Source organism: Hoplias malabaricus, chromosome 10 (assembly GCF_029633855.1).
Source record: "Hoplias malabaricus isolate fHopMal1 chromosome 10, fHopMal1.hap1, whole genome shotgun sequence".
Classification (NCBI taxonomy): Eukaryota; Metazoa; Chordata; class Actinopteri; order Characiformes; family Erythrinidae; genus Hoplias; species Hoplias malabaricus.
In genome coordinates this window covers 33,248,008-33,257,627 of record NC_089809.1, presented here as the reverse complement: position 1 = coordinate 33,257,627, position 9,620 = coordinate 33,248,008, and positions in this window count along the sequence as shown.

The following is a 9,620-nucleotide window of genomic DNA, read 5'->3' as shown; positions in this document are numbered from 1 at the left end:
TGTTCTTCAGTTTTTCACTGTGGTTAAAAAGTGGTAGAACTTAAAGCCACCAAATAAGCTTTCCTTAAATCATATACAATGCCTAAGTGACCTCAGATGTCCCTGCTTATGTGGTTTCCATTGATTTTTGTGCTTAAATAATAAATGTGACACGTGAACCAAAACGCCCCAAATATGATTCAACTTTTCATTACAGACCCTCTTTTATGAGCATGTTTAAATGCTTACAAGTGTGTACATGTGGTTTTGTAACTGGATTTAAAGAGTAATTAACCTGATGGACAGATTGAGATTTAGAGCAACATCTTCATAGCCTGTGCCATGTGAATGAACAGATACAGAGCCTAAGAATGATAGAAAATGTATTAGCAATTTATAATGTTATTAATGAACTCTGGAATGCAATAGGGGCTAAAACATAGGGGGAAATGTTGGACAAAGGAATAAAGAATTGAAATGGTATATTTTTGTGTCTTACCCACATAATTTACATCACTTGACATTTCTTTTAATATAGTTCATACTTTACTTAATTTAAATCCTGAGTATTTATGGTCAGATGGTTTTATAGATTTCTGCTGACCTGACGTTTTTAGTTAAGTGTTTATAACAAATTATATGCTTTTATGTTACGTAAATATATATTACGGGATATCTATAGTATGAAAACTGTGCATATAAGCAATTAGGACTGAAGTCCATACTGTTGAAACCTTAAACTGACAAACAGATGGCTGAGGAAGTGAAGAGTGTTAGGCTAAGTTTCAACCCCCTGTTTCTAACTTTTGAGTTTATCTTGGTTGATCTTCTTCCCTGATCCAGCCTTATAATGTGATCACCGTTCTGGACGGTCAGCACAGCTTTAGAGCCTTTTCTCCTAAAGCTACCAAGCTCTTTCCAAGGAGACAGATGGTCTCACTATCATTGCAAGCATTACTGACAGTGGATTAGGACAGTACTTAGCCCAGGGAAGTGTTTGTTCATAATAAAAAAAAAACGTACCAAGGCATTTAAAAGTGTCCTAACTGGTTAAGAACTGCTTTTATTTAGGTAGAGCTGATTTTTCTTGAGTTAAAAGCATGTATTGACCAGTAAACATCATCCTGACAAATGTTAAGATCAATTCTGATCATTTCACTAAATTCCACCACTTTTACATTTCATTTTGGATTATTTTCTAGAATGCGTTTTAATAATAATTTACGCTTTTTGATAATTTCATCTTGATTGTAATAATTTTAAACAATTTCAGATCATTTAAAACATTTTAATTCATATGTTATTTTGAAATTATTTAATTCTATTGAGCCTAACACAAAACAGAGGATATATTTCTGTCAGTAATAAGCAGAAAATGACTAAGCCACAAACTGACTTGCTGTAAACAAAGCTAAAGTATGAAATGCATGAAAATAAACAAATAAGTTGTCCACATAGCCTCTACACAAGAATATGTTTTTTTCTAGTCACACACCTCATTGTACCCTAATGTTTTCTCTAATTGTAGACATTAGATCTTTAGTTATTTTCCTTTCAGGCCTCTTGTAGACATGGATTAATCTTAATATCTTGTAAATGGAAGCTAAAACTTTGTTACCCTAGTTATAAGCATTTAATATGTCAGGTCATATTTGAAAATGCAGATTCTATACACTGTCAAGTCAAACCCTGACACACATGTGCTGATAATAATTAGACAATAGAAACATTAAAATAGCATGACTCAAGTTCACCACTTATATATTCAGCTAATGTAATTTCTAAGAAGTATTCAGTATTGGAATACAATAAAGACAGATAGGAAAAATCAAAAGAAAACTCTTCATCACTTACTTAGTAATAATACATCCCATTACAACAAGTATTCAGTAGGCATCAATGCAAAATAAGTCAATTCATCATTGCTTGGTTTAATGCATTTATGTGCTAAAATTAAGGACAATATGTACCTGAAAGCGTCCTATGTTTCTTGTGTGATCCTGATAGCATGAGGAAGTTCAGTCTGTTTCAGTTGTCCAGCATCTTGGGAGAGACCTAATCTATGAGAACGCTTTAATTCATGTCTCTAATCTCTAATCTCTCTCTCTCTCTCTCTCTCTCTGTCACTGCTTCCTCCCTCCCATCTTCTTTGTTTACTTCAAGATTCAACTGAATATTAAGAGAAAATATATAAAGAAGATATATGTGGAAGGTATATTTTAATCCCAAATGCTGTACATTTATTGTTTATTGCTGCAAGAATAAAATCAAAGGTCATTTTAATTACTAGAAAATATATTTAGTCCTTTGTAATGTTGCGTTAATACTGAGAGAATATTTCATTTTTGTAGAATGGTTCTTCAATTATGTTTTTTATGTATTGCTCTGGTGCTCTGCATACTTGCTGTACTGTGCTGTACTGCTTAACATGGCCACCATATTATGGGAGATCTGCATACACCTGCTGCACCATTTAAGGTGTACTTGGTGCTACAATAATGAAGGTAAAATGGACAGTTTCATTCATTGTCTGAAAACGCTTATCCAATTAAGGGTTGCGGTAGGTCCGGAGCCTACCCAGGATCAGTGGGTGCAAGGCAGGAACACACCCTGGAGGGGGACACTGATGACTTGCAATCCACCTACCAACATGTGTTTTTGGACAATGGGAGGAAACTGGAGCACCCCGAGGAAACCCACACAGACACAGGGAGAACACACAGACAGTCCTCACAGTCACCTGGAGCGGAACTTGAACCCACAACCTCCAGGTCCCTGCTGTGTGACTGCGACACTACCTGCTGCTAAATGTAAAATAATATGTAAAAGAAATATGATCTGCTCGTTTGTGATTGTTTATGTGTGCTAATATGAATAATGTTTACTCTCCAGCTAATCACCAGGTCGCTAGGTAGCATTTGGTTTAAGTCAGTCGTCGTGTTGTCAGCAGTCCTAGGGGATTAGCTATAAAAAATAAATAAATTAATATATAAATATTTAAAACCTAACCCAGCCGTTATTTTGCAGTCATTGGCTACATCTGTAACTGTCATGCCGATGATTAATCAAGACAACAGGTAAAGGTTAGCCCAGAATGTTGAAGGAGCACAGAAAAGGTAGAAGGGTCTAAAAGTAATTGGTGTTAGAATATATTGTACATCTTTATTCATTGTCACTTTTTGTTTGTTTTATTTGTTTTTGTTTATTGTAACATGCATTGCATTGATTTGGGCAGAAGTAATCTCAGTGTAATTTTAGTGTATCTCTGTTTATTATATGTTGTTATACATTTTGGACCAATTTACAGAAATTTAAGTAAGATTTAATAGTGTTAGACATTGAAATCTGGTGAAATAAATTAGAGTTTGAGTCTCAAGAAAAGGTTAGAGGTTTAAAATTCTGAACTCTAAAATAATGGGAGAGTATTGAAGCCATGTCAGTTTTCCAGCATCTTCTCCGGTGGCAGTTTGGTATGAACCTTAATGGGATAACCAGTCTGATTAAAATCCTAGTCACCACAGCGACAGATGGCACCTGATTGAGGTCAGACGGGTACATAGACATGAACAGGCGTCCGAAAACAGAACAGGAAAGCAAGGAAGGTTGAGGTTAGGGTTTGAAGTTTATGGCAGATATATAACAAGTGGGTTTTCATAAATTTTCACAGGATGTAATGCAAAATCTATAGTAGTCAAGTGGAGACTGCAAAAAACTTTGTAACCTAAAGACAAAATTTTAAGCCATGCACAGTTAAAAATATAAGGAAACAAGTGGCCTCAAAAAGGCTTTGGAAAACACCTTGACAGCTCAGTCTCTGAATTCAGCAGTTCTGCTGAAAATGTTATAAGGTGTTGAAAGGAATAAGATACTTAGTAATAACCACATATTTCGTCTATCATACCCTTTACTTACTCAGTACTTATTTTATTTTACAGCTTACTTAACAGGTACTTACTCTGTACTTACCCAGTAATTAGCAGGCTGTAATTTAAAGTGTTACTGAAATTCTTTGTTGCCATTGTGACCTTAAATTGCACTAAGCAGCTTTTTTGTTTTATTGTTTTGAAGTATTTCTGAATTTTGGTCAATTTTGAAAAGTTTTTTTCAGCACCACATCTATATATATATATATAGTTTTTTTCACATGATGGGGCATGGTGGTATGTCTGTGAAAAATAATTATACAGTTAAATAGGAGGTAGGTACTGGAAAATAACACCTTATTAGGTACATATAAAACAAGAGTGTGTATTCTGAGTGTAAAATTTTTAAATACGTTGTGTTGATTGTAATATCCGTGCTCAATGCTGCAGCACACCTGGTTTTCAACCAGCCTAAAAGAGCACATGTCGCACCCCTATTAGTTGAGCTGCATTGGCTACCCTTAGCTGCTCGCATCTCAATAGACTCTTGAGACCATATGTTAGCACCCGCCCTCTCCGTTCCTCAAAGGAGCGCCAACTAACACGACCAACCCCCCGTACAGGTCAGTCGAGGCGATTCTCATCTCTGGTACCACGCTGGTGGAACGAGCTTCCAAGCACTATCAGAGCAACAGAAACCCTCTCCGCATTGAAGAAATCCTTGAAAACCCAACTCTTCCGAGAGTATATTTTGCACTGAAAGTTTTTCTTTAATGCACTTATTATTTCCTGGCATATTGCACTCAATGTAAGGTATTTGTAAGGTATAAATTGTGCTGTAGTTTGAATGTTAGATCCTCTTTTGTAAGTTGCTTTGGATAAAAGCGTCTGCCAAAGGCATAAATGTAAATGTAAATGTCAATAAAGTTCTGATAAGTTTTGAAAAGTTCTAGGTGCCCGTATTAGTATTGCAGGTTTGTGAGACTGTGATGCAGGCTTAATAAGACAGTCAAATAGATTTTTAAAAACTCTATTTAAACCAGAAGAACATATGGTTATAAATGCAACCATGTGAGAGTTTAGATTATCATAAATTTCTGTTTAACTCAACAATTTTTGCAGCTTAATAGGCACTATTTATTTGGAGTAGAATTCAGATGTAATCTAATCTTAGGACAAATAATGAAAGTTGCATTAAATTACACACTCCAACAATAACCTTTCACACGGAAGCCGTGACAGTTTCCTTTCCGCCACAGAGACATGAGAATTTTCTAGGAATTCTATGCTGTAATCTCAGGGTTAGCGCAAAAGGGCAACACCAACACACTCTACACATGCAGTGGAAATACAATTAAACACAATTAACCTTGGAACAACACCAACTGGGGCAGTGCAGTTCATTGTGCTATGGTAACATGAGGACACATGGACACATTGGTTTCATGTGTCCTATTAGCCTGCATTCCTTGACTGTTTTGATAAGACACTGTGATGATTGTACAAGTGCTCCTTTCTAACACATCAAATGATCACACAAGATCAGAGAAGGTGATTAAAAAGATTCAGTGAAATTTTATCTGATAGAGTAAAAAAATTAAAAAGCAACAAATTAAATACAATACAAAACAGTTGTGTTGGAACAGGGGATCTACCAAACTCTGGAGGACATTTGCCACCCAAGACTGAAATTGTCTTATTTCCTCATCTTTATCAAGGAGGCACCAATTCTGGAAGCTCCTGTAAACAAACAGCATTGACTATTAACCTTCAAAGATCCAGTGAGTGTGTCAATGTCACTAGAATGATTAGAACAGAAATTGTATCATTATCATCAGTGAGACAGCACTGATTAGTGCTGCTTTAGTGACCTTAAAGAACATGTAGTATTATTACCTTTTCAGCTTCAAAGTGATTGTGATGCTTCTCTAAGTTGTCAAGCAAGGAGGAGAAAGAGAGAGAGTGAGAGCTGCTGCACAGGAGTTAATACTGGACTGACTTTACTCACTGGAGTGAGGAAAAAGAGAAATGTGGATACGAGACAGATACCTTCTTCTTTTTGGACTAATAACATGTTCCTGCAATTTCTATATTGCTATATTAGTTAGTGATAAGCTTTGTTGATGACAAAGTGTTATAATCAGGTTTTTGAGAGTTACTGATAAGTGAGCCAGGGTTAGTGTCTGTTACTCTAGCCAGTTTAGACATCTATTCAGGTAATAAGTGATTTCCTATGGTTGCTGCTTGTCTGAAATGCCTGAAGTTACACGTGTTTGTTGACGACAAAGTGTTATAGTCAGGTTTGGAGTGTTACTGATAAGAGAGCTCCAGTGTTAGAGGCTGCTAAATTTAGTCAGATTAGCAAACATTTTAGCTGCTCACCTTTTGATTCTATTATTAATCGTTTTGTGTAATTGCTGTGTGGTGGTACCATTACATTAACATTTGGCCAGAATTACACTCTGTGTCAGTGGGCAGTGTTGATGATAAATTGTTATGATCAGGTTTTTGAGAGTTACTGAGGACGAATTAGCTTAATTTTTAGAGTTTCTAATAGTAAGTAATTTTCTGTCATTTGCTGTGTGGTTGATGTGGCTTATCATATTAAATATGCATGTAATAACAACCTACAGCATATATTTTGAGCAGTGTAGCTTTTATAATGTAGTGGATTATTTTATAATTATTTAATTTGTATTAATTTTTTATTAATTATTATAATATAATATATTATATTGTAAACATGAATTACACTCAACAACAAGTAGAGGAAGCCCAGGAGACCAAAAAAATAAATAAAAAAGAGAGAAAAAAAGCCCATTATTATATAGTATTCCTTTTAAGGTAATGTTTTACATTGCTTGGCTGTGTAATGTTTTGTTGTCCTGTTACCTGTGTGCGTCGGTCACAAATACAAGTGTGTAACAGGAAGAAAAGAGCCAGATTAACCTCTACAAGTTCAGACATACACACAGTAAAAAACAGAGCTGGCATACTGACCAGTGATCACCCCTAGGCAGGTTTAACTCTGGAAGGACAGACACAGACACATTCACACACACAAGCCTGCCTGTATATTTAAATGAAGCAGTGATTATTCCAGAGAGATTTAAACATCTGAAACTCATACACACAATTAAGCCATTGATTCCGACTCCACTCAAATACAACACGCAGTTTGCATCCCTGTTTTGAAAATAATTGGATACAGGTGTAAAATGCAAAATTTAATGTATTTTAATGGTCGTAGTCCTGAGAATGTGTTGAGTATCTGAGTAAACCTTTTTTTTGTATTATCTGAGTGTCTTGTCTATACTTGTATTGTTATACTTTGTATTTGTTTTATATTTTCTTTGAATGATACTGAATTTTTCTCTTTGTATTTTATTCATTGGTAACGAAGAGTCATATAAGCATTTCGTTGTATGTTATACTGTGTATGGCAAACAACTTGAAAGTGTTTCCTGAGATTTTTCATTGAGTATGTAATTCCTACCCACAACCTGAAGGGGGAGATAAAACTATTTCACTAAGCCTTACTATGTGAGCCACTGTAATAGTCAGTGTGTGAACGCAAGACACTGCCCGTGAGCATTCTTACAATTCTCAGCAAAAACATGCTGACTAAAATCATTAGTCTATATGCTAGTGCAAATTTATTAAACTAAATACAGGTTTGGAAGGAATATTGTTTAAATTGAGTGAGATGTTTCATAGGTTACTAACGTAAACATAAAAGTTCCTGGTTCAGTGAATTAATTTCACTGCTACGGTGCCCGGGAGGAGCCATGCGTAAAATAAATTTTAATTTGAAGGAACGAATTACAATTCATGAACACATTTTATTTTTATTCAGTGAAAATGTACAGTTTGTGTGCACATGTTATTTAATCCGAGTGAACAAATGAGCAATTTGTGTGCATGGTTTATTTTTCTTGCGTGAATGAATCTGCAATGTGTGTAATTCATGTGCTTGAAAAAAATAATTCATTCACTGGGGTTAAGCCAGCTGCCTTTTTCCAGTTTTATTCATGTTTTCTTTATAAGAAATGTATTTGATGAATTTTGTTATTAAATTAATTTTTCTTTATTTATTCATTTATACATTATCTATATATATTACATTTTAATTTATTTGAAATGTATTTGATAGGAGCCTAACCAGTCTTTATAGGAATTATGGGAAGTGAAAGGACGGCTCTGTAAATCAATTCAGTGCAAATTCAAATTAATATTTTGGGGACACTGTGTTTAAATGACAGTGCCATGTGCTTTAAGTGCTAAGCCGAAAGATGATGATGCATATCATTTAAATAAAACCATGTTTGCTGGGTATGAATTATGAAGTGAGTGTACAGAGTTGCTGGGTTTGTAAGCCGTATATAAAAAAAATAAATAATAATAAATATATACCTTTTGTTTTTATGGACTACTCAAGTCACACATTTTACATGCAACTAATTTAAGGTGTGTTGGCAAAAGGCAGCTGGCTTAACCTCATACACATACAATTAGAGAATATTTGAGAACAAATTGTAAATTGTTCACTCAAATTACTGAAAAATGTGCACGCATTGCAAATTTGTTTCCTCTAATGAAATAAAATGTGAACTTGAATCGTACATCACTGTCTCAATTAAATAAAATGTGTGCATGCATTGCAATTATTCGTTCATTCATTGTCTGTAACCGTTTGTCCAGTTCAGGGTCGCTGTGGGTCTGGTGCCTACCCGGAATCACTGGGCACAAGGCAGGAACACACCCTGGAGGGGGCGCCAGTCCTTCTCAGGGCGACACACACATTCACACCTAGGGACACTTTTTTTTGAGTTACCAATCCACCTACAAATGTGTGTTTTTGGACAGTGAGAGGAAACCGAAGCACCCAGAGGAAACCCACACGGACACGGTTAGAACACACCAATTTCCTAGCAGACAGAGTGGGACTTGAACCCACAAAGTCCAGGACCCTGAGGTATGTGACCACGACACTACCTGCCACCGTGCCTCCTGCATTGCATTTAGTTTGTGGAATTAAATAAATTGGTTGGCATTGTTTTAAAATTTTTATTACAATTGCCACATAGGATTTAGTGAGACGAGCGAGTACTTTTTATTGTGGATATCATACTCATACAAATCCTAATATATATCTTCACAAGCCACCCATGCCAAGATAAGGTGCAGCCCCAAAGTATGACATGTTGGCTTTTGCACCCTTAATTGAATTTCTGGATGGTCCCATTTTTTCTCTGGCGTGGAGAAATACGTGTCCATTTTGTTTTGTATTTTTTCTCAAAACAAGCATGAAAGTTGACCCATCTGACCATAACACACGTTTTAAGGTTTTAATCACCATTTGGGCCACCCAAGATGAGCTTGACAGAGGCATTTCTGTATATAATTGAGGTAAGGTTGATTTGTGTTTCAGGTTGCGTTTCTTGATGCAGTGGCAGACTGTGTAAAGTGAAATCTGTGTAAAGTTTTTCCAAAGCTCTTCAAAACCTATGTCATTTTATATATCACAGTAGCATGACAATTTCCCATGTAATGCTGTGGGAGGGCTTTTCATGAGTTTGTCAAAATGAGTCCTGGATGGTAATTTAATAATTTAGTATGTTTTATATTTTATACATTGTAGAATATTTCAAAATTCATTAATTCATTGTCTGTAACCACTTATCCAATATACATCTATATTAAGTAATACATATCTAATTTTAAAAGCCTGTGTTTAAAAACAAAAATGTTTTTTTGTTCTTAGAAAAAGAAGCATAG